The sequence below is a fragment of the Tauraco erythrolophus genome, chromosome 8, assembly GCF_009769465.1.
Source record: "Tauraco erythrolophus isolate bTauEry1 chromosome 8, bTauEry1.pri, whole genome shotgun sequence".
In the NCBI taxonomy this organism is placed as follows: domain Eukaryota; kingdom Metazoa; phylum Chordata; class Aves; order Musophagiformes; family Musophagidae; genus Tauraco; species Tauraco erythrolophus.
This window is the reverse complement of record NC_141472.1, coordinates 4,345,411-4,370,103: the sequence shown is the minus strand read 5'-3', so window position 1 is coordinate 4,370,103 and position 24,693 is coordinate 4,345,411. Positions and strand designations below refer to the sequence as shown.

The 24,693-nt window shown below is 49.4% G+C and overlaps 1 long non-coding RNA gene across 1 annotated transcript in view; it reads left to right on the top strand.

The window, feature by feature from the left end:
• Positions 1-21,821: 21,821 nt before the first annotated feature.
• The window catches only part of LOC147528289 (uncharacterized), a 48,530-nt gene continuing 45,658 nt past the window's right edge, over positions 21,822-24,693 (top strand). Inside the window, exon 1 of the long non-coding RNA XR_015222297.1 lies at positions 21,822-21,848. This is a non-coding gene — a long non-coding RNA (uncharacterized LOC147528289). The remainder of the gene's footprint in view (positions 21,849-24,693) is intronic.

The window sequence follows — 24,693 nt, the reverse complement described above, 5'->3', positions numbered from 1 at the left end:
CTCTGCGGTGTTTGCTTGTGCTGGAATCTGGGGGTTAGCAGTCCTGACAGCGTTAAATCCTTTTTTATCTCTTCTTTTTGTTATGGCTTGCGTTGAATTTGCAATGCTGCGTTGCCAAAGCGTGGGGCAGGATTCAGCCGCCGTGGGATGTGTGAAGGAGATCTTCGAGCCAGCGGGTCGCGGTAATCTTAATCTCAGGACAAGGTAACGAATGTTAAATCAACATCTTGCAGCTGTCACTGTCTTGCAGTTGCTGGTTTGCCTGTTTTGCATCTCTGGCGCAGGCTACGCTTAAATTCCATTAAATCAAAGCATGCCATTATCCTTCTGAGATCCCAGCAGCCAAACAGTTTTGTAATGACCGTGTTTTGTTTCTGTCTGTTGCGTTACTGCCTTCTCAGAGCTGATCCTGTAAAAATGGATGTTTGCCAACTTTGCAAAGTCTACCGTCTCCTCCTTGTACCTTGGTGTTTCTGGAAAAGCACTGGTCCGTGCCCAAACGGAGGAGCCGGTTGCAGAGAAGGGCCACCAGCATAACCATCACAGTGTCACTACGCAAGTACAGCCTTTTGTGCAGATGCTTCTTAGGAGAGATTCAGAGTTTCCCTGTAAGCTTTTCCTAAGGCATTCCTGAACTGCAAGGGCGGTGCTCCCTCATGCCGATAGTTAAAGCTGGAGGTAGTGTCTTAATCCTGAGAAATTAATGTTCCTGATTTAGCTGGGCACTGCTTCCCATGCCCCAGCATCCGTATACGTAGCCGTGTCCTCCCCGGAGGTGCTGGGTACGGCTCTGGCATCCCACTCCCCGTGTGCTGGGATGTGCCTGCAGGATATTTCTCAGTTTATAGCAGCGTAACTATTTCAGTTGAGGTCCTCTCTCGGGCAGTGTGATGTTTTCGTGCTGTGCTCTAGCCGATTTGGAGGTTTGACTCAGCAGAAGCTCACAACTTCTTTTTTCTCTGCAGTTTGGTACTTGCAGCACGGCGTCAGCTTTGGAGATTTCGGGCAGCGCTGAGTGTCGGGAAAGTCCTGCAGACCTGCTGCGTGGATCAGACCGATAAAAGTCTCCAGGCCTCTTCTTGGGGAGCTGAACCGTGGTGAGACAATGCCTTTTCCAAAAGCGGGGTCAGACTGAGAGAGCAGGTAAGGGTTGGGACTGCGACCTTCGCTGTCAACAGCTGAGCATCACATGCGTGGGTCCTTTCCAGCTCCTTGGGTGGGATGACCTGGGGCTGAGCACCCACCTTGTCTTCTTGGCTCTTGAAAGGGCAGGTGGAGCTGGCAGACAACACTCACCAGGGCTTGGGAAGGGTGCGCGAGGTCCTCTCCGGGGATCGGCGCTGCTGACGTGGAGGTGGGCAGCCTCAAGGTGGCCGTGACTCTGAGAAGGTAGTGGGCAGATGATGGAAATCAGCGGAGGGCAAAGCATTGCAGAAGGGCAAAAGGACAGAGTTTGTCTGTTGTCGCATATTTTTCGTTAGGACTTGCTTTTGTGCAGAAAACTCTCAAACTTCGGCCGAGGTATGATAGGAAAAAACATACATGTGTGTTCTAGGAGGCTTTCCTCGGGGCTGTGTGTGCCACAATACCCCAGCTGGTGTTTGCACTGAGACCAAAAACGTGGGTTTGGCCCCCTTGGAGTTGGATATGAGGGAATTTATCAGCAGATAACAGGTGAGTGAAAATATGCATCCACAAGTAGACATAACTGTGACTTACACCTTGTTTGGCTGAATGTCCCGACCCTGGAGCCAGGGGTGTTCTGAAAGATTCCTGCTTCTTCCTGCTGCCAGGCTGTGGCTTTGGGGCAGGACTCGTGGGCTGGCTGCCCATGCCCGGAGATCTCCCTTGCTCCTCTGACAGCTACAGATGGACATGGGTGTTCAGGTCTTGCCTTTGCAAGGAGATCAAATTCACTATGTAAAGGTCTCAGTGGAAAACTGAGTGAAAATCAAACATAATCCGTGCTGGAGCAAGTCCTCCTGCTGCTTAACTCTTGGACTTTATGGCTGAAAGCATCCCAGCGCTGTCGAACTCCACGTGCTTTGGAGACAGACACCGAGCAAATAAAAACGCATCTGCTCCATGAGAAAGGATTTATTTTTTACTTTTTATTTAATGTAGAAAGTGCAGTCCTGCTTTATTGTTACTTAAACACAGATTTCCTTTTATGAGCCATAAACGACATTCAGGTGCAGCACAGTGACTTTAAATCAGCTCCTCTGGCAACCATCTAGATAATGTATCGTAAGAAACGCCTAACTGGCCTGTTTCTCCTTTGGCTAATTCGTGGTTTCAGTGCTGCTGACTTTAGATACTCGCCTTTGATGAGTTCACTGAGCATAAAAGCCATTTAAAGTTCCCGAGAAGCAAGAAATAACTCAGCTGTGAGCAATATTTAAGCACGTGGCGGCGGCAGCGCTGCCAAAGCCAGCTCTTAATCCGTTTCAGAGAGCTTTTCGGTGAGAAAAAGTTGGGCTGGTACTTGGAGAAGTGGGGCTCAGCCCCTGCACTGGGGTGTGGGGATGGGTTTTGGGAGGAACTGATGCGTGCAGAGCCCGGGGTTTGCGTTTAGCTTTGCTGCTCCACGACGGCGTGAGGCTGAAGAGCATCATCCGAGCCAGAGTCTGCTCTGATTTACGCCCTGGATTTACAGTAGGATAATGCTGCTGATTTAAAGGGAGCTACCCAGGATTTATAGGGCTTTTTATAAGTAGGATCAGGAATTTTAGCCATAATCCTGTGCAAATGCATGGGTGTGAGTGCAGATGTGCACTAATGCAACGTAATACCTGTGTACAGCATAGTAAAATAATAGTAAAACAACAGATAATAGTGATGTGAGTTTGCTTTTGCAAAAGTCCTTGCATTACAGGCTTATAATACGATTCAAACCAGGCTCACAAAGATTCTGTGATGGATAATCCCGCCGTAACCCTTAAACATGTGGCTGACTCTTCTAACACCCACTGTCACAAAAAAAAATCAGTCTCCTTCCGTTTTGTTAGTTGCTGTTTGAAAACTGTTCACCTTTTTCCCATAGGTTTTGATCTATTTTGGGTTTTGGGATTGTGTGGAATACGTGCAAGGCCCTAGCTAAAGGTCTCTATCATGGGAATGTTAAAAAACTTTCTGTTACTGAAGAGATACCAACCTCCTGGTGACACTGTAAATCCAGGGAGACCGCTCAACCCTATGGCTAAAATACTGAGTAGGATGCTCTTCAACACTGGAGTAGAGCATCAAAAAAAAAAAGCCTTTCCTGGTTATTTGCCTTATCAAGGTGTATATCTTTACAAGAAAGTGCTGGGAAGCCAACCAGACCCTCTGCAGATGCCAGTGGACTTAGCTCTGACGTGAAGTGTGAAATCAGTGCAACTCAACAGGTCCACCTCAGCAGAAGGTCTGGGCCACTGTATGTCGTACACTTCTTGACATCATCTGGTTTTAAGCCAGCTCTCATGATGGATGTTTTTACTCTCGCCTCTAGGTTAGGGGGAGAAAAAACCCAACCCCCTGTCATGTTTGCTGTCTGTACAGTGCTATTTCCAGACTAAAGAAAAAGAGTTAAATTACATTTTAACAGAACAATACCCACAACAGCAAAGGTCAGGAAACTTTTAAGTGAGGTCACTCTATCGATTGCAACAGTGAAAGGAGAGACATCAAATACTTTGCTGTGAAAGGCTGAAAAGAAGTAAATTCAGCATGATATATTGAAACCCAAGTCTCTTTCATATGTTGCAGAGCCTCTGACATAGCAGGTTTACTGTTCAAGCTGAGATATGTTGCCTTGCCAACATATATTCCGAGTTACCCAAGCAGATTTAATGTTTTTTGCAGTAGCGACTTTTCCCCTTTTTTGGGGGGACACTTTTCTTTCTCTTTTCAAAAAATTGTTGCAGAAGATTTCGGGCCTACCTAGGAAATGACCTTAATCAATTTAGTTCCACCAATGAGTATGAAAACTCAGATCTTTCATTTTGCTTTCTCTAAACATTGTCTTGCTTGCATTGAGTAGGGTGACCGAGTCACAGCTTGATAGAAAAGTGCGTTTTGTCTGTTGTGGTTTTTTTGTTGTTTTCTTTTTTACCCATCCAAGTGGCAGCTCTGTTTTGTCCAGAAGGATTGACGTGGCTGATGAGTGTTTTGAATTTTTAAGTTCCAAGGACTCAAAACGCATGAAAAGCAAATGACACGCACACAAAAATGTAAATCTTTGGAAAACAAGCACCGACTACACACGCACAAAAAAATAACAATTCTGCAAAAGGGTGACAGACGCTGCATTCATTCTTTTTTCTTTTTTTTCCCCCCCTTTTTCTATTTAATAAGTCAGTGTTTCTGGGCCACCTACGGGCACATTTGTGTCCGCTGCAGCGGGAAATCAGGATACACAATAAGCCAAAGTCATGGTCGTCGTGCATCAGGGTGGGTCTATCTGCGTCTCAGGGTTGCGGCTCCGATCGCCACCAGCTTGCCAGGATCCGTTCCCATCGGCTCAGCTATCCATCGGGGCGACGCTGCGGGTCTTAGTCTGATGGGCACACGACACTTGAACGTCCCCATTATTCAGAGCTTGGGTTGCAGGAGTCCCAGGAGAGTGAGACCATCGAGCCAGGCTGTGCAGACACAGCCGGAGGCAGTGCCTGACCTACAGAGCTCACATCCCAGCGTTGTTGATGGTGGGGTAAGGTGGGCTTCGAGATGGGGAAGCTGTGCTGGTCCTGACACTCGCCTGATGTGTGCGGGCTGGTGGAGGGTCCCAGGCTGGTTTTGGTGTCCCCAAACAGGCTGTGCTGCAGGCTACTGTGGTTTAGGTCTGTGGGATGCTGTTTCCAGAGAGTAGAAGGTGGGAGAGGGAGGGATGTCAGATTTCTGGTCCTCCTGATCAGTGAGCTGGCATCTCCCTCCGGGCACCCCGTTGCATCTCATTGCCTCTCCCAGTCCTGGGTAATGACTGGGGCGAAGTGAGTTTGCTCAGCTCAGGATCATCCGTGACAGATGTGTGAACCTCCCCTGAGAGACATTTCAGTCATTTTTTGCCTCCTTTCGTCAAGGACTGGTAAAATATCTGAGACTACACCACCTGAAAGCAGCCCATGAGCCCTCTGCAGCACGGCCACGCTCCATCCTGGCTCTCTTCTTCCCCTCTAAAACCAACGCAGGACGAAAGGCATGGAAATCCTGCGCTGTGCAGAGGATGCTGGGCCCTTGAAGATGTGGTCCAGAGCTCTTGTCCCTAACCCAGCCAACTTGTTCCAATGGCTGGCTTGAATTTCAAGGCTGCCCTGTTGCCTTGGTGGGAGGTGGGGGTGGCACTTTTCTAAAGAGTAGTGATGGAGAGAAAGTTTTTATTCTTATTTCCCGTCCCGTCTGGCCCGGTGAATACGGTGGTTTTGGTTGAGGGGTTCGAAGGAGCGAGGGAGGCAGTCAGTTGGAAATGCCGATTCTGCGAGCTCCTGAGAGCCACTGGCTGCTGCTTCCTCTTGGTTCAGCTCGACCGGTTCATCATGGGCCCAAGGTGGCTGCTGCAATGGGAAGTTGGCCGGCGGAGGAGAATCTATACCTTCTCTTTGCAGTGAATCAATAAAAAGCTGGAGTGTTTTGGATTCTTCCTTCCAGGAGAGAATAGCCCTCATTGTAAGTCTGGATAATAAAATAGGAAAGAGAGAAAGAGGGAGGCTCTTCCCCAGGCACGCTCCAACTCTCTTGGCTGAGAGGCAGCTTTGCTCTGCACGTCTCAGCCACGTTTGATGTTTGGCGTTACTTGAGGCTTTCTAAACCTCGCCTGGGAGCTGTGTCTTTCTGCAGAGGCAAACGCCAGGCGTTGTTTGCTCAATCTGATTATAGGATGAGGGTGGTGGAGCCTAGGAGAGATCCCTGGGAAAGGATGAAAAGTGGGTGTTTAGCAAGAAAGAGCATCAGCAGCCCCCATGGCTGTTTTTTGGGCACCATCTCCGCTCTGCCTATAGCCCCATCGCTCGTTTGCACCCATGGATCTCTTGGTCCTGCTTCTGCAAAAGATGTTTCAGGATGAAAGCCTGTGTTTCAGGTTGGAAACTCTGACGAGTGAACATCCTGAGCATCTGAGAGGGAGTGACTGCTTGGCTCAGCTCCTGAAAGTCTGGATGCGAACCCAAAGTGCCTAAACCTTCTCCAGGGAGGGGAGTTTCACACTTGGAAAGCTTTGCGAGGTTTCCAGTATTTGCTGCTTCCAGTCAGGCTGGAATCCAAAAGTGCAAAGGCCCGTGAAAATGATTAATAAAGAACAAAAACCAGACCCGGAGACAGGTTCAGCTCCCTGACTCCTCTGAAACTGTAGGCTTGCAGAAGTCTCACGCTTTACTCAGGCAGGTTTGCTCTTGTAAAGCTGAAAACCCATTCTTCAAACTGGATTCAGCCCCGGGTGCTGCTTGTATAAGAGTTAAGAGCATCTCCAGGTATAAATTGCCAGTGTCCATCAGCAGGTGATACTCTTTATGTGGTTGGAAATCTGGTCCAGGTAGTTCTGGGGAAGTAAGTAGGGTTTTTACTTGCATTGCTGGGTAAGTGCTTCTGTACATGAAGCCTTCTCCCTGCAATTTGCTGTTGTTCTTGATGGCAACTTCTTTTACGCTACGTCAGTGAGAACATCCAGGCACCTCTTGGCCTGGATTTCTTCATATGAGGCTTCTTGATTCCCCTCTGCTCTGCAAGACCAGCAGCTTGTTGCCTGTGGTGTGTGTTGGACCTGAGAGGGGTTTGGGGGAAGGGGAGGCTGTTTCCCACTTGAGCCATTGGCGTTGCGTGTAAGGTAACCCTACGCAGGCAAAGACGCCTTTGGAGATGGTGTAGCCTCAAAGAGGAATTGTTGTCACACAGAATATAAAAGGAAGCAAATGCTTGGGATTACGAGTCAAGTTTTGGTGATGATTTAGCTGGAAAGCAGCCCTGGCTTGAAGGGTCCTTCTCTTTGGCCTTGCATCTTCTGAGCCGCTTCCGTGTGTTGAGTGTTATTCCAATGCAGAGATGACTCCTGTGGATAATGGGACATCCCGTACATCAGCGACTCATCGTCTCTGTCATGCACCTGATGCCTGCACCTGAGTTACAGGTGGTACTTCTGTGCTCATGGCTGATATCCAGGGCAAGGAATGTTGGCCTGGCTGAAGGAATGGGATGTCATTGACAAACGGGAGCTGATCTCTGCTCAAGCTAATCCTGACTTGTAAGATCAGACTCTGGGGGCTTCAAGGGCTTCCCTGTGACCTCTTGTAATCTTCAGCTATTCAGGAAGTTGGGGCATCTGGCAAAGGTACAGCGAGCTCTCTTGGGGCTTGCTGTGTGGTTGGCACGATGAGGTCTCAGTCTGACGTTCTAGGGTAGCAGCAATTGTTAAGAAGAAGAATTGTGTAGTCATCAACAAAAGGGACTTCTCCCACTTACTGAAATTGGCTTCTTTATACTATTTGTACTCCACATACGTACACATGCTCTACTATGCGTTTATACTAATACCGGGCTAGTTCTGGGGCTGGAGAACATGGCAACATACAGCACCAGAAACACTACTTGGGATCTCACAAATCCTTTCTCCTTGCCCCAGGTGAGCGGCAGACCACTGCCAGTTTACAAGCCATTGGGTTACGTCCACATCGCGTAGGAACTAAAACTGTTTCAACTTGCGCGGTGACGAAAAAGGGAACTTTCAGTTAACCGCAGGTCATCAGATTTGGGTTACACAAGTAGTACCTTCCTGCAGGGAGTCGTAGATAGCTGATTTAATCACCTTCCCCCCTTCCATTGACAGCTGAAGTTGTGTGTTAGAGGAAGACAGCAAAGGAAACAGGGCCAGAGCAAGGCTCTCTGAGGTTACCCATCATCCCGTACCTCTTAGGAGAAGGCTGGAGACAACTGACAGGGGAACAGCAAAGCCACTGACTGTTTCCAGGACCTGCAGTTCACAGGTAAGGTGTTTTTTTGGCTCTTTGCTGCTGTATGATGTAAGTTAAGCTGCTGTCTTTACTTAGCAGAAACGCATGGGTCAGGCAATCCCAAGCACAAGTCCAGGCTGGGCGGAGAATGGATTGAGAGCAGCCCTGAGGAAAAGGACTTGGGAGTGCTGGTGGGTGAGAAGATCAACATGAGCCAGCAATGTGCGCTGGCAGCCTAGAAAGCCAACTGTGTCCTGGGCTGCATCCAAAGCAGTGTGGGCAGCAGGGCGAGGGAGGGGATTCTGCCCCTCTGCTCTGCTCTCATGAGACCCCACCTGGAATACTGTGTTCAGCTCTGGAGTCCCCAGCACAAGAAGGACATGGAGCTGCTGGAGCAGGTCCAGAGGAGGCCACAAAGATGATCCAAGGGCTGGAGCACCTCTGCTATGGAGACAGGCTGAGAGAATTGGGCTGTTCAGCCTGTAGAAGAGAAGGCTCCGGGTAGATCTTATTGCAGCCTTCCAGTACTTAAAGGGGGCCTACGCGAAAGCTGGAGAGGGACTTTTTACAAGGGTATGTAGTGATAGGACAAGGGGCAATGGCTTTAAACTGAAAAAGGGCAGATTTCGATTAGATCTAAGGAAGAAATTTTTCACTCTGAGGGTGGTGAGGCACTGGCACAGGTTGCCTAGAGAAGCTGTGTCTGCCTCATCCCTGGAAGTGTTCAAGGCCAGGTTGGATGAGGCTTTGAGCAACCTGGTGTAGTGGAGGGTGTCCCTGCCCATGGCAGGAGGGTTGGAACTAGATGATCTTTGAGGTCTCTTGCAACCCAAACCATTCTATGATTCTATGATTTTTTGAGTCAGGTGAGGTGGTGCTGGTAGCGAGCGCCACATTCTCCACTCATCTTTCCCCTTACCCTTACAGGTCCTTTCCCTTTGAGGGTCGTTTTCTCTGGGCTCCTTCACGAACGTGCACCAGCGATGGTGCTTTGTGAACGCCGTTTTGTAGCCGCAGCACCGCAGGAACACGGGTGCCGTGCGCTTCAAGCCAGCTCCCTCTGTTACGCCCCAACGGTCTCGCTGCCTGCAGCACTCCCAGAAGCAAGGTGAGGTTTGTAGAAAGAAATATCTCTTGTTAGATTAGCTGATAGATTGGGGGGAAAAAAACAGACGTGCCACTCTTCAGGCTAGAAGCATACTTGTTTTTCCCCCGGTTGTACCACTGGTTTTTCCAATGGTATCTGTGCACTGTGGTCCCCGTGCTATCAAACACCATGAGACCTTCCAGGAGTTACCTGCCTGTTATTGGCAGCAACCCATGATCTGGGTGAGTCCAATTCTTAACGTGCCTCTGTCTGAAAGCCTCTTGGTAGATGATCCCTGCTCAGGTGGGGGCTTCCCATCCGTACGCCGTTACTCAGTTGCTTACAAAGGTGTGAGGATCTCTTCTCCTGGTAGAAGCATCCCTGGAAGCGCGTTCCCCAGGCAGCTCATGAGAGCCAGGGTTGCACGCAGCCCCCTTCCAATCCACATTTGACAGACTAAATCAACTTATGAAACCCCTCTGAGATAATACCATGGCTATTTGAAGTCTCTTTTGTTTTATAGCATAATCCTCTTACTATTTTTTTCCCCCCAGTTGTTTCTATGCAAGTCTAATTTGGGTTGGTAATATATCATGGAGTAAAACTATAGATTTTTCTCTAGTGCCAGACGTTTGGAAGCATCTGGTTAGATAGAAAAGTACCAAGCACGGATAAATCATGTTTAAAAAGCTTGTAATTTTTTTTTCTAACTGCTTTTATGATTTTTATTATTATTTTTTTGTGTGCTTCTACCTCCTGGGGCATCTCCGCAGCTGTCTGTGGAGGAGTGATTGTCAGTGAAAGCCCATCCCAGCGGATGCTCTGCTGGAAAGACAAGAAAGTAGTGGAAATGCTCTGAATTCAGTTTTATACCTCATTTCCTAGAAACTGCCTTTAAAAGCTGATTCTTCGGCTAAAGTGGGTTTCCTTTTACTCTTTTGGCAAAGAAAATGTTTTGCACAGGGCTCTTCTGGAGTGCCTGCTCCTTTCATGTAAAAACTGGCTTTTTAAGCTATGCTTTCTAAGTATGTAGTATATCATTGATTGGATAGTGTATCCTTGCTCCGTTTTATGATGGGGCACTCTTCTCAGTTGCACAGAGTTTTGTCAGACTTTTGCCTGTTGGGACTGGAGTTTTCCACCTGAGGTGTCTGCTTTGGACCGAGTTCTTCTGGAGAAATATCAGCTCAGGGCGCAACAGTCACTTCTGGGAATAAAACTCAGGAAAACAGGGTAATTTGGTCCCTGTTAAGGCAAGCCTGGCTCTGTTTCGTGGAAAAAGCAAGGGAAAAAGAGGAAGTATTAGAACTTTTCAGTTAATTCCTTGAATATGCCTATGCACGGATCATGTTTTATCTTACCAATGTCTTCCTCTGTGCCCAGGAATAGAGGGAAGAGCTGCCCTTGTGTTTGTGGAAGCCTGAGGGCTTTGGCCTGAAAGAGATGGATGGCCTGGTGCTGGGGCGAACTTGATCTCCGTTCGGTGGCTTCCAGTAGGATGAAAAGAAGCAGTGAGCTGGCTGGAAACACTATCAGTTTGCAGTTCATGCTTATACCATGTTTGAGACCTTTTTTTTTCTTTAAAGACAGACCGTGTCACAAAACAGAAGTTGTTATATGATTTCCAGAACACGTAAAAATCTGGATGAGCTAATCACAACTGGGGTGCGCCTGCGGCAGTCCATCACTCTAAAGACACTGGGGGTGCAAAGTTGCCCACTGGAAGGATGGAGCTGGTTTTGTTCAGGCAGCTGGACCTGCAGGTCCAGGAGGCAGCCTGTATTTCTGGCAAGGGGCAGCACCAGTGAAGAACTGGTGTGGCTGTTGGAGAAGTAGCATCCAAGCGTAGCAGATGATGGGCAACTTGGACTGTTGAGCCACCTCTAGCCTGGGACTTGCAGTTTGGGAAGGAGAGGATGGTTCCTCTGTCTGTGCCCCCTTTGCTAGTGGTTGCTGAGCCAGGCTGCCCAGCGTTTGCAGGTGGGAAGATCAGCTCTGTCACCGTCTGCCTCTTGGGCTAATTTTCTTTGGTATTGTATGGAGGAGGTCAAACTGGTGTTTATTAGAGACTTCACCCCAAACCACAGTGATCCTGCAGCTCATGTGTGTCTTGGCATGTAAACTGACCGTGAATCAGTCAAAGGCAAGGTCAGAGATGGACGGAGGGGGAGTCAGACTATATTTCCAGGTCTGCTGTGTTTGGCCAGAGCCGAGTCCAGATGCAAGCCACAAGCTTGCCCAGCAGTAAGTTTGTCTCTCTGGATCGTGGGTGAGTAGCCAGGCAAAACCCGGCCACACTTCTCTCCTTTTGCATTCGGATGAGAGGCCAAAGGGGCAGCAGCCACGGGACACGTGTCTGGAGGAGCTGTGTCACCCTGGAATCGTGCACCACATTCCCCAGCCTCTGATAGCAGTGATGGGGGGGAGCAAACAGCCTGGGGTGCAGTGAGCCGGCTGGCTGCTGTCCTAAAAAGACAACCATGGCATTTTTCCCTCTTGGGTAGCCCTGAAAGTGAAGATATTCAAAGGCAAACAACAAAAAGAAATAAAAAAGATCATGTTTACATGAGCTAGAGCCCTGGCCCCATTGTCTGTCGGCTGACGGGCAATTAAACTCTCGTAAGAGGTTGTCTGCCTGTATGTGATAAGATAAGAGGGTGCAGGTGGGGTGTTACTGATAGTTTCTGGACTCACCATGTCGTGGGGATTTACGCTGGGGAGTGATGCAAGGGGACATTTCCCCTGGAACACCCGTTCCGTTCAATTCACGACCGATTTGCTTCGAACAAATGGAAGACGTGTGTAATCTGCATGAAAAAAGCTCGCGGAGGGACCGGGGGCTCGGCCGGCTTCAGCTGCGAGAGCCGATCCGATACCGAGAACGTGCGCGTGGGGTGACTGGGTGGGCTGGGAAAGGCCTTCCTGGCGGCAGCCCAGCTCCCAGGGAGAGCGTGGGAGGCAGCCGACTCCCGGAGCAGGTTTGGAAGCTGAAAACTTGCTGGGTTAGCGGGTCCGGCGAGCCTGACTCGCGAGGCAGAATTTGTCTGAGCTGATTTCTGCGGGGCCCGATCTCCGAATTTGTAGATCTTGAAGCAAAGAACGGCCAAAGCCTTGGAAAGGCATCGTTATCGCTGGTCCCACAAAGCCAGAACGAGCTTCTGCGATGCTGCCCGTCCTGGGACAGCGGCAGAAGTGGTGTTTTGGTGATGCAGAGGATGCCAGGGTGGGGGGTTTGAGTTAGAATTAGGGAGAGAGGTTTGGCCTTTCGTGCCGTAGGGGTGGTGATGGAGGGGACCAAGATAGGGAAGAGGATGAAGGCAGATCAGAGGGTTTTGCTCCCTTTGAGAGGAGATGGACAGAGGACGAGGGCTCTGGCTGCTCTTCCCAGCTTTTGCTCTTCTATCCCTTTCCATCGCGGTACTGACCGGGCACGGATGCTGGCAGGAGAGGTTGGTACCTAAGCTGTGGTTACCCCTGGCAACCTCTTGCCCTTGACAGCATCCTCTCCTGCCTGTAGGCTTGTGCCCTTCTAACCTGGGTTTGGAAAGGTGTACTGCTGGGGTTGCTTTACTTCCGTTTGAGCTGACCTTCCTCAATTCTCTCGTCTCTTAATTAACCCATCCCCCGGAAATCTTTATGTGCAAGGATGTTACTCAGCAGAGTATTGAGCTTGAGTACATCAGGGAAAGGCAGGAAGAGCTTCTGATTGTGCTGTATCTGTAGCATAGGTGTTAAAGATGTATTTGTGAGCCAGTCAGAGAAGAATGCAGAGGAAATCCTGTTTGGTTTAATCTTGTTTAATTTTATAATAAAAACCAGATGGCTGGCCATCTGGTGCTTCTTGCAATCAAATATCTCACAATTAACAGTAATTTACTTGCCCTGAGACTTCCATGATCTTCAAGTGTGTGGGATTTTTTTTTTTTTTTCCCCTTCAACCAGAGCATGTGTGGTCCCTTCCTAGAGCAGGGCTGAGCCTAAGCCTGGCCCTGGACCTGCCTGAGGATACTGGTGGTGGCAAGCGGGTACGGGGCTCCCGGCAGGCATCTACTTTCCTGATGGACCTTCCACGTAACACCCCCAAACCCAGAGGCAGGCAGAGTATTTTCTGCTTTTCAGACCCTGGAGGAACCACGTTCAGGGTAAGCGAAGTGGATCTCAGTACGTACCTACGAATGCGTCGTTGCGAGAGGCATAAGATGATGCTTAAGGGGAACATACAAATTGGATCGACATGTTCCACCGGGCTGTGGGATTTCTTCACGGCTCAAAACGATTATAGCTGAAGTGGGTTTTCTGCAGCAGCTCGAGTTACTGAATGTAATTAAAGAAGATGCAGGCGATCCCCTGCGCTAGGAAAGCTTTCTGAGGGAATTTAGCAGCAAAATGGGATGCAGAATAAAACGCGCTGGGCAAACACGCCGTTCTTCTGTGCAGTCTTCCCTCCAGGAAGTTTCGAGCCCCCTGGGATTCATCCCACATAAGCTGTTCAGGGGTAATGCCAGGTGTGATGAGCGATGACCAGTGGCAGAGCCAGGCGCCACATCGGCAGCTCATCTTGGTTGATCCCAAGGATGAGTTTGGACCTTTACGACTTCCAGGACGATAGAGGTGCCGTCTATTTCTGATAACACTAATGAATTTGCAGACAGGAGGCAGGAGTATCCTGCCTTTCGGGATGAGGGGAGCCATATCTCTTTGAGAACACTGGATTTTTAGGCTGCTGAAATGACGTTTCTTCTTCTCAAGCGCTAGTCTGCTGGTTCAGTTACGTTATTTCCCAAGGTGACATTAGACAGTGGAGAGCGGCCTCTTCAGTAACTTCACGTCTCTTTTGAACATGCCCTTCTCCAACCACCCCTTTGCCTAATAGCATCAATAGTGAACATGAATAAATGAATTCCAGATGAGAGGTCTGTGTGCCAGTAGGTAAGAGCTCTCCCAGGCATGCCTATGTGATTGCTAGATGTTTACTATCTTAGTATTTTTTTGCTAGCAGATGAAGAAAAATCATTGAGCTCTTCCCCTTCCCCCTCCTCCTCCACGAAATCTCTGGCTTCTTATGCGCTCAACGTGCTGGTGCTGGCTTCATCAGGGAATCATGGAACTAAAAGATATGTTCAGAGATAGCAGGGTACGTTGGAGGGTGGAGCAGAGCAGAACTCCAGGTTGTTTATTTAAGTAGAGAAGAGCCTTCTGAAGGGCAAGAGCTCGTTTTAACGGGGCTTCTGACGGGGATTTTGGGCCATCGGTGGGATCTGCAGGAGCTAGCAGGGGTAGGGTTTCATGCTGCCCCCGCTGCCAAATGATCAGATCTCGGAGGTGCAGCTCGGGACGTCCACCCAGAGCAGCTCACCGTCCAGTCTGGATAACGGCAGTTGGGAAAACAAAGCCATCAGTGGAACGGCGTGAACGCACAGGTCAATAAAATGGTTGTTTTTATGGGGGGAGTGGAAAAATGCTGCGTGTGATGATCTGCGACCTGTGCTCCATCTACTCGCTGTGCGTCCTGCCCAAGGAGCGCAGACCATGAGACTTGCTCGAGGCTGCTCTTCACCCTGCCCCTTGGAGTCGGTGACCCCGTGGGGCTCATCACACTGTTGCTGCCACTCACTGGGCTGGGAAAAGCCTGGATGCCCAGCAGACCTCCGAGGCTGCTTTGAAGGGACCGCACTGTCCCTGCCAGGAGGAGGAAAGTCAAGAGGCACTGGGGACAAATAAAGGATGATGAATCAGCCGTGCCAGGAAGTGAACCTTGTTCTCTAGGAGAGCTGGATCTTGCCAGCACAATAGCTAGATTACAAAGCCATTTCCTCCAATTACCTTCTCTGTCAAATCTCTGTGTCGTCTGGCACTAGGAGAACTTGGATCCAAATTCGTTGTGAGTTGGGGCGAGGACACCAGAGGGTTTCTAAATTAATATCCTGCCAAGAGGAATTGAGCTTGGGTTTTTTTTGATCACGTCAGTTCTGATTCCTTTGCTTGTCAGAGAGAACTTTGGCTTGCCAGCTGGTTTCGAGGGCACGGGTTAGGGAGGTGGTAGGTTGCTCAGCCCAGCACCTTGAGCTTGCTGCGCAGTGGCTGCAGGGAGATTTGTACCTCCCCCCCCCCCGCCAAAAAAAAAATTAAATCAATAAATAAATGGCTTTGTGGGCCCTTCTTGGCACCTGGCAAAGATCAAAGGGGAGAGACACGGGGTGATGGTGATAAGGAAAGAGAGGACGCAATCTCCTCCTTGAAACAGCGGGAATGTGCACAGGGAAACCTGAGTGTGGTGTGGGAGTCGTGTGATTCAGAAAAGTGGATGATGAAGCTCTACATGTACTTGTAAAGAAGATGGTTTTGTGGTCTGAGCTGAACTGGGGACCATTAGGAGTCGAATGGTGCAGGCAATCAGTGTGCGAGCCCGTTTTCTGGCCCCCAGTGGTTCTTCTGGAAGAGAAATAGTGATGAATTAAACAACATCCAGAGCTTGAGGAGTGCCCCTGACCAGAAGTTAGGATCCTGCTCTAGCCTCCTCCTTAGCTTTCTGCCTCTGCTCCCTTGGGAGGGAGGTCAGTGATGTCCTACTCCTCCGTGTGCAGCTCTGTGCTGGAGGTGGCTGGCCCTGGAAGGATGGCAATGAGATGTTTCCACAGAGATGTCCTCTCTGCAGAAAGGAAGTGACATGTCTGTCCTTGGTAGCTGTTCACCAGAAGTGTCCCAGACCCGCTGTCTTTATTCATCTCTGAAAAATGAACATGGTGTTACACTTACAAGGCTCTTGGAAACCCACAGCAGAGTGGACTGGTATGGATCACTGTCATCTTCAGGTCTTCCCAGTAGAAAGTTATGAGCCATTCTGAATGCGTTGAAAGACCATGGTCTGTGTGCTCTGTAGGCAAGGTTAGATGCCTTCAACTGAATGAATGTCAACGGACTCCTTGGCACTGCAAAACACACGGACCTTAAAATTTCTGGGAAAGGAGCAGCGTGTTGACCAGCTACTGTGCTCTAATGCCACCTAATTGGGGTCTGGTGGCCACACTACCCAAAATACGTGCTTTTACAGGCTGGGATGACTCTGGGACAGCGATCTCCACAGCTGATGATGGGAGTGCTGCAAACCCAGAAGATAAGCTGCAGTGGGGTTGGTGGGAGTCAGGAGGGGTCTGCATGTCCTTGTCCCTCTCCCAGATGGGAGAGTCTTCAGACAGAGGCGGGTGCAGGTCGTAGGGGAGGACCACGCAGTGGTGGGGGACAGCTCGGTGCCTGGCACGTCTCCTTCTTTGGGAGCAGATTTGGGGTACTGGTGAGCCGGCCGGCTCCATGGCCAGAGCCTGTTGGGAAGGGGCAGAGCTGGGGATGCAAAGTAACATGGACGTCGGGTGCTGGCCACCAACTGGAGCGAAGGGCTTTTTTGGGAGGCGAAGCTGACCGCCGTGGCGGGTGTGATGGTTTCTGTCCCTCCTCTTAGCTCTTCTTAGAGACGGAGCCTCACGGGGTGCAGCGGAGCTGAGCTTCCCTCGGCTGCTGGGGACGGGCGGCTCCTTTGGCATTAGCTGTCGGCAGCGGGCACCCAGCCAGCGGGTCCTGTCTCTACAAAGGCACCGCTGGCCCTGGGTGCCAGCGTTCTCGCCCAGCCGTTGGGAATGGGCCACCTGTTTCCCTCGGGCATTGCTGCCATCAGCTGCAGCTGCCAGCCTGGGGAACCATCCCTGCTCCCGGAGCCCTGTCCCTCCCCTCCTCAACCCGTGCAGCTGCACGCAACGGCTTGGGGCGCACAGTGCTGTCGGTGCCAACTGCTGACCGGGCGAGGGGGAGGGTGCCAGTGGGGAATTTGGAGAGGTTTCCAGATCCCTACGAGCCATTCATACAAAGCCATCTGCCTGCCCCCGGGTACTGAGCCGGGGTCCAGCGTGGCTGTGGCGGAGTTGGAAAGACGTGCCGATGGGTGACGTCTCTCATCCTTTAGTGTTAAACCCACCACCTGCCCGTGGTTGCCCACCTGCCTTCGGAAAGGATGGAAAGCCGGGCAGCCTCGTGCTCTCCGGACAAGCCAGCGGCTGCGGAGGTGTCGGCGGTCAGCGCGGGGGCTGCGTCTCCGAGCACCCCGTTTATCATCCACCCCCACGCCCGGCAGCTGTGGCTCCTTATCTCTCTTCCCAGCGCTGGCACGGTCCGTGCCAAAGGCTGGAGCAGAGGAAATCAGTCTCTGTGTTACCTTGGCAGCCCTTGTCCTAGCCCGGCTTGCCATGCTCCAGCTTGCTGGGTGCTGGTGCCCACCCCTCGCTGGGTGCGGGGGTGTTTTTGGGTGCTGTGCTGGGAAATGCTGCTGGCAGCTCCTTCGGCTGGGGGCTTTCTGAAACGGCTTCATAAATTTGAACAGATGTGGTTTGGAAAACTTCAGCTCCGAGGAGTGCTCTCTTTCAAAATGGTTTCGGTGGAAATTTGCACTTCAGTGGCCACATGGAAAAACTGGTGTTTCAAAGTGAAAATGAAATGAAAGGCAGCCTGCCCTCTCCTCCCACTCCCTCCCTCCCCCGGTGAAACGGTATTTGGAAAGTGGGGCCTCCGTTTTGAAATAGCTGAAGCGCAGAGACATCCCTCTTTTTACTTCCTCTGCTTTGCTATTCCTTTCTTGGCTTCTCTTTCCCTTATTTTTTTGTCCCGAGTCCGGCCCCAGCCAGCTCCCAGCTCCCCTCATCACTCGTCGGCTGCAGGTTGTCACGAGAGGTCCGCTCAAGTGCGTTATGACCCTATTTTTTTTTTCTTCCCATTTTTTTTTTTTTTGGTAAAACCTGCTCAGAACTGAAACTCTCTATAGCAACTTTGTGCTTTTTACATAAATCAGGCGTTATAATTTACGCCGGCCCTTCTTGTTCAGAGGCTGTCCCCTTTGCTGGGGAAAGTCTCCGTATGGGAAAAGCTGGTAGAGATGCCTGGTTGTTCTTCCAGCTCATCGTTGTGCAAGAAGAACAGGCAAGATCTAGAAGGAGGGATGTGGTGGAGTGATGGAGGCTGCCATGGATGATGCAACGTTGGTGCTCTCGTAGCCGTCTGGATAGAGAGCCGGGCTGGCGGGGCTGAAATCGGAGGGATGCTGCCGGATGCAGGGGAAGGACGGACCCGGCGCTGCGGATCGGTGGCGATGAGACGCTGCGTCTGTGCATTGTACGAGGAGCCGCTCGCGTGGTTCCAGCTGAGCCAAAATATTCTTTCAGAAAGAGAACGGACCAGATGTCTTATTATTGCCGCTCACAATGCTGTCCTCCGAGGACAGCGATCCATCAGGGGGCTCGGCACAGCCCTACAGAAAAGTCCTTGACACGTTTTTACAGCGGGGCCAGGTTCTCACCGCTTGTGTGCATTCGGACCCCTTGACAAATAGCCGTTTGACTTGGGTTTTGTTCGACGTCGCGGTGGTGTCAAGCACAGGGCTCCCATTCAAGTGCCCACCAACGGTGGTCCACAACTCACTGTTTCCTCTTCTTTTCTTGCTTTGTTTTCCCCGTGACAGTTATTCGGGAACTTTCCCTTTTTTTTTTTTTATTTTGTAAAGACAGTTTTAAAGGATTTAGCCACAGCAAAACAGTGCCTCTAATAAGGACTGTAAAAACAGCTCGGGAGTCTGTGGTGTGAGGGATTCCCGTTTGCATTGATATGTTGCTAACATGACACTTAATTGCCTTTTTTTTTTTTTCTTTCTTAGTAATTTTTCCAAGCTGATTGGTAGAATTGGCTGGCAAAGCCTTGGATACATTGAGAAACGCGCTCTTTTTCCAGTGGACCGGCTCATTCTTAATGAATAGTTCCTCTTACAACTAGGAGATGTGCTCCTAACTGCTCTGCTGAGCACCTGGGGCATGGAGGGCAATTGGTACCGGTTTATGAACGGTGGTGTTTTGTCCCACCATATAAACCTGTAGAGGTAAGACCTTGACTTTAAGCTGCTAAGTTATGTGTGTGCCCAAAGTTGCCTGTAGAGGACGGACCCCAGATGCACCACGGGCTGTACAAACACGTAGTGTGAGGATGTCCCATCCAGCAGCAAATGGCAGTGCCAGCTCCTGTCTAGGTCTCCTGGTAGTTAAAAGTTTGGGTTTGTAGGCAAGGAGTCCTTCGTAGTCTCCAGACTGTGACTTTCTGCCGCGCTTCTCCAGCTGAAGTTCTCCTTTGGCTTCAGTGAGTATTTTGTGAGCTCAGAGAGCATTTTTCCATCACTGGAGCCTGAAAGGGAAGAGGATTTATGGAATGCGGAGCTACCAAAGCGCATATGTAAGCGTTTGCAGGTCAGAGATGTAAGTACACAAGTGATCTTGATCTTCTTAAGCCGCGGCGTGTTGCTGGGTCCAAAGGCTGAGCTGAGAACACATCTTGCATATTGACGTTTTCAGATGTCTTGTCTGAGGAGAGCTTTCTCTCTGCTGTGATCTTGCATCTTCTTCTAACCACTCTCAGTCTTAGCCTGTTTAATAGACTTACAGCTACTCAGCACCCTCAGCAGATGCTCAGTGTCACGTCGTCAGGGCAGTAGATTCATTATCTCCTTATGGTCTTAGTCTCCGTTCTCTTACGTTATAACATACTTGCCAAAATTTATCTGACCTATTATTGTTTCTCTCTCCTTCTGACCTGTTGATGTCCCCCAGCTATGACCTCATCATTACGGAGGTCTTTGGTGACCCTTCCTATGCTCTCGTGCTTTCTCTGGAGATGAGCTTTCACTCCAACCTTTGAAGTCATCTCTCAGCGCGTTGCAAGCTGCTTTCTAGCCAGGTAAAGCCTGGGGGGAGTCTTGTGGCAGATGACGTGAGCGTCTCGACTAGTAATTGTAAAGTCAGGATCTGTAATTAATTTCTCTGTAAAACTCTCAACCTCAAGGTGAGCCTTGATCCAGCTATTAATTAGGACAGGGAAGGGACGCTCTTGTCTAGAGGCAGAAGACAAAAATGGGAGCAGGGAGGAAAGAGAATTGGCTTCTTTGTTTGGATGATAAATATTGTTCCCTTTGTGCCTTACATAAAACGAGGGTTTGGCTAAAACCAGTGAAGTTTTAACTCTCGGAAACACAGACTTAAAAAGGATTGGAGAAAATAGTCCTGAAATAGACACCAGAGCCCCCATCCAGCAGATTCCTCTCATTCCAAGGCAAGCTCAGCGATACCTGTATGATTCTTTGTAAATGTTTGTTTAACCTATTTCTGGGACTGTTGAAATGTTCTTTTTTTTTTGCAAACGCGAGGCTCAGGAGCACACGCAATCCCTTGGGTTCTCATGTTAACCCCTGTGAGCTGAGGCTCTGGGAAAAGCACCAAATATCACAAGAGCTGTTAACACTTAATTTATACATTATTTGCATAAATTTTTTTCTTTTTTTTTTTCTTTTTTAATAGTAACTTGGAAGGAATTTAAAAATCCATCCATGGAAGGCTCTGTCAGAGAATAGATTTTGGTTTTTTTTTTTCAGAAATCTTCATACGGAATTGATTATACAGTCCTATGTACTGGAGCCCTCCGTGGAAGGAGAACTTGATGTACCTCCATAAAAATCTACAGGCAGTAGGACTTGTTCTGCCAGATTCAAAGGAAAGAGAAGAGTCCCCTACGGATGAGAGTAATATCTAACAAAAGCAGATGGTGTCTGACAAATCTTACTTATATTGAGGTTTCAAAGTCCACTGAGCTGGAGAACGTGGTGGTATGTCCCTGTATTAGTTGGTAGGGATACCTGCTTGAGGACCATGCAGCTTTGCCAAAGAAGAAATGCAGATTAAAGAAAAGTCGAAGTAGATGGCTCAAGTGTTTGTTGGTTGGCTGGACTAACTAAAAAAGAAACATCATCAAAAGCTATTTTAGTTGAGCCTATTAAAGGCTTTTAGGGGGACTCATGGGGAGAAAAGTTAAAGAAGCTTTTGATTCAGTATCTTTCATTTGCCCTGAAGTGAAGAACTATGTTTTTTAAAGCTAATACGGAAAAAAAAAACCCACAATACACCAAACTACAACAGGGTTGTGGTTTTTTGGGTTTTTTTTTACAGTTAGAAAGTGGCCCATAGCTGCATTTGGTGTGACTGTAACCCATCGCGAAGCACAGCCTGGGGCGGTGGGCTAAAAACCAGCTCATAGAAACTCCATCTCTGCAAGTGGTGGCACATTGACTTTCCTCCTTCCCATCTGGGATGATGGCTGCCTTTTGAAGACCCTCCTGGCTGTGGTTACATTTCCAAGCCTCCGATCCTCACGTGTCCCACTAGAAGGCTGATGGGGGAGAGACATGTTTTAATGTTCTAAACTGCTTTGGAGACGTTTAAGGGTAAGTGCGTTAAGACATGATTTATTTTTGCTACTGAGTCTTGAAATTTCTTCCAGGAGATCCCAGGATGCTTGTATGTCTTGGCTCTGCAGGTTACAGGAACATTGAGAGATAGCTGAGCTGTTGTGAGCAGTTCTGATTTGTGGGGCTCCTCGAGGCAGGCAGCTTTCCCGGTGGGTGTGATTTTTTTTTGGGGGGGGTTTTGGTTTGTTTTGCTCATTGCACAGTTCCTTGGCATAACGCCTTGCACCTTGTCTCCAAACGAGTGTTTTTTCCTCTGCGTCCCACTCAGTGACTCAGGTCGAAGGCATCTTACTCAGTGCATTGTGTTTCTTGGGGGTGTTTTTTTTTTTTTTTGCTTTTCCAGATGTGCGTGAGCTCTAGGACGATAACTGGAATGGAGACAAGTGTTCTGAGTGGCTTTGGTGCTCAGCTTTAGTTCTCCAAGAAGGTCAACGGGGACGAGGCTTCAATGTAGTACGGAGGACCCTCACTTTCCATGCAATTACAGTTGGTGACTGTACCCCTTTGGAGCTGGGCCAGGTGGCAGGTAACCCTTGAGCTGTTGTGTTCTCTAGCAGCACCGGCAAGCGTTTCAGATGAAACCCCCACCAAAGTAGTGGCTTCAGTGTACCCTGCAAGACGCAGGGATTCAGCACAGATCCTCTCTAGACATGGCCTCATGCAATGAGGGTCCAAATTCCAAAACTGGAAACTGCTCAGGCTTCCCTACACACTTCCCAGCTGATGCCATTGAGTACCTCTTCTCAACCTGGTTGATCTTAAAATAGAATCATTAAGGTTGGAAAGGACCTCTTAGATCATCAAGTCCAACCGTCAACCCAGTACCACCATGTCCTAAAGTTCTACATCCGCATGTTTTCTGAACACTTCCAGGCATGGTGACTCCACCGCTTCCCTGGGCAACCTGTTCCAATGTTTGACCACTCTTTCAGTAAATACTTTTTTCCTAATATCTAATCTAAATCTCCCCTGGCACAACTTGAAGCCATTTCATCTCGTCCTATCGCTAGCTACCTGGTAGAAGAGACCAACACCCACCTAGCTTCCTTTCAGGTAGTTGCAGAGAGCGATAAGGTCTCCCCACAGCCTGCTTTTCTCCAGGCTAAACAAGCTCAGTTCCCTCAGCCACTCCTCTGAAGACTTGTGCTCCAGACCCTTCACCAGTTTCATTGCCCTTCTCTGGACATGCTCCAGCACCTCAATGTCCTTCTTGTAGTGAGGGGCCTACTTGGACTCTTTAGGGTGCCTCAAGGTTCTACCTCTGCATTGGTCTCAACAGCCTGGAGTCTATCTACTGACCGAAGCCGACCAGGACAGAGAAATCAGGTACCTGCATGTCTCAACCAGCACCACCTCCTTCCAGCACTTGGGGCAATTGTCTCTCCCTGGGCACTACAAAGGGACTGCCCACTAGGTCAGGATTCCTCTTTGGAGAGCCCAGCACCATCCATGTCTCCCTACAAGGAGTATTCAGGATCAAGCCACGGAGATTTCCATCTAGATTTTCCACAGCCAAAGCGACCCAAACTCTTAAATACTTCTGAACTCTTGAAAAACCCTCAGATACTCTGATGATGAGCCCAGAAATGCTTGGGTTATTAGCTGCTAATAACCATGGAGGCATGCCAGCGCTGGGAACAGCTCACGCTGTCATCGCGACGCGGGAAAAAAGGCTGGCTGAGCCGCCGGATGCCTTCACGTAGGTGTTTCTGAAGAACCTGGGCTGATGTGTGCAGAACGGGAGGTTTAGCCACAGGGCTCTCGTGTCGCTCCTACTCGTTTTGGATCTGGCTCTTGGAAATCCTGGCCCGTATGCAAGTCAAGCTGGCTTTCTCCAGCTGACTTTTTCCTATGTTGCAGGCAATGCCTTACTCTGAAGAAGGAAGGAATGTGCCTCCAGTGTGCAGATATTATGGATTTCTGATGATATCAGCAGGGAGGTTGTTAACTGAATTCCTACCGGTAAAGTTTCCTCCCTGTTGTGTTGTGCAAGGACCTGGCAGTGGGGTCAGGACTCGTAATCTGCAGATGGCCTGAGGTCTTCTGATCCAAAGCACCTCGAGAGGAGCTGGAAATGGGCAGGGGGAATTTCTGTGTGTTTCGGAGGGAGTGGTGTCCGATGTGGAAGCACATTTGCTTTTGTCTAAACTGAAGTTCACGCAGCCACACCCCTTCCTATTGGAATTATAACATTAATTAGAGCTGACTGGGAGTTTCCCAACTTTGATATACAGTGAGCCAGAGCTTGGTTTGGCTGGAACAGGGTTAGTTTGTCCTCACCATCAGTGCTTCCACCGGCAGAAACAGAGAGGGGGGCGAAAAATGGAGCTGAGATCTCGTAAAATGATCATTACAGGGAAAAGAGGCTGACACCACATCCATTTCTGCCGCCTGTCTGTGACTTTTCAGCTGTCCCTGAGGAACTGGATGGCGGCTGGGAATAGCAGGAACCTGGCTGGCATCTCTACTGTCCTCTGTCAAGATGAGGCAGCTCTGAAAGCAATTTAGAAATAACGGGGTTTTTTATCTTGTTGCCATAAGAGCTGTTTAAGTTCCTCGCCTCTGCTCTGGCTCCTGACCATCTAAGAGTAGATACAACTAGGTGGTTGCCATCTCGCTGTTGGTCTGGTGTTTCGTGACAGTACAGCTTCATAAAGGTGGGGAGAAGAGGGAGGTGGGAAGTGGCCTCTTTAGGTGACACCTTTAATGACCTTAAGAGAAACAAAACGTTAAGAAGACTGAAGGGCTTCTTAGACTTCTCGCCAAGTTTCTAGCTCGTGTTGCCAAACGTGCTGTACCATCTCCCCTCGTCTGAGGCTAGGCAGGCTTCATGGGCTGTGAAAATAGCGAGGCCTTATTTGTGTGCTGCAAGATATCTTTAGCACCAGCCACTGATTCACGTGCTAAGCTGGTCCTGATGAGCGCTAGAAGTTGTGTATTACATCATCACCATAGCTCGTGCTTGCTACTTAACCATAGAGAGCGCTTTGGACCCTGCACACATTCTGAATATGACTGCTACAGATGTTCATAACCCACAAAACTGACCTTTTTGCAACTCTTTGACCTTTGACGTGTGAATAGCGATGAATCTTGGCAGCACCTTGCTTTTCTTAGCACTTTGGATGTCGTAAAATTACGGAGCATCCCAAGCATCTCGAGAAAATGAATGTCTTAATTTATTCTAGCCTTGAGAATATTCCTAGACTGTTTTGCCAATCAGCCCCTCAAAGGATGTGCGTGAACCTTTGTCCCACCCTCTCCCCACCTCTAAACCTTGGCTTGGCGAAGGATGCTTGTACAATACCCAACTGTCCTGAGCCATGAGTTGGATCAATGTTCCTTACCTTTCTGTGGAAGGTGCTAATGTC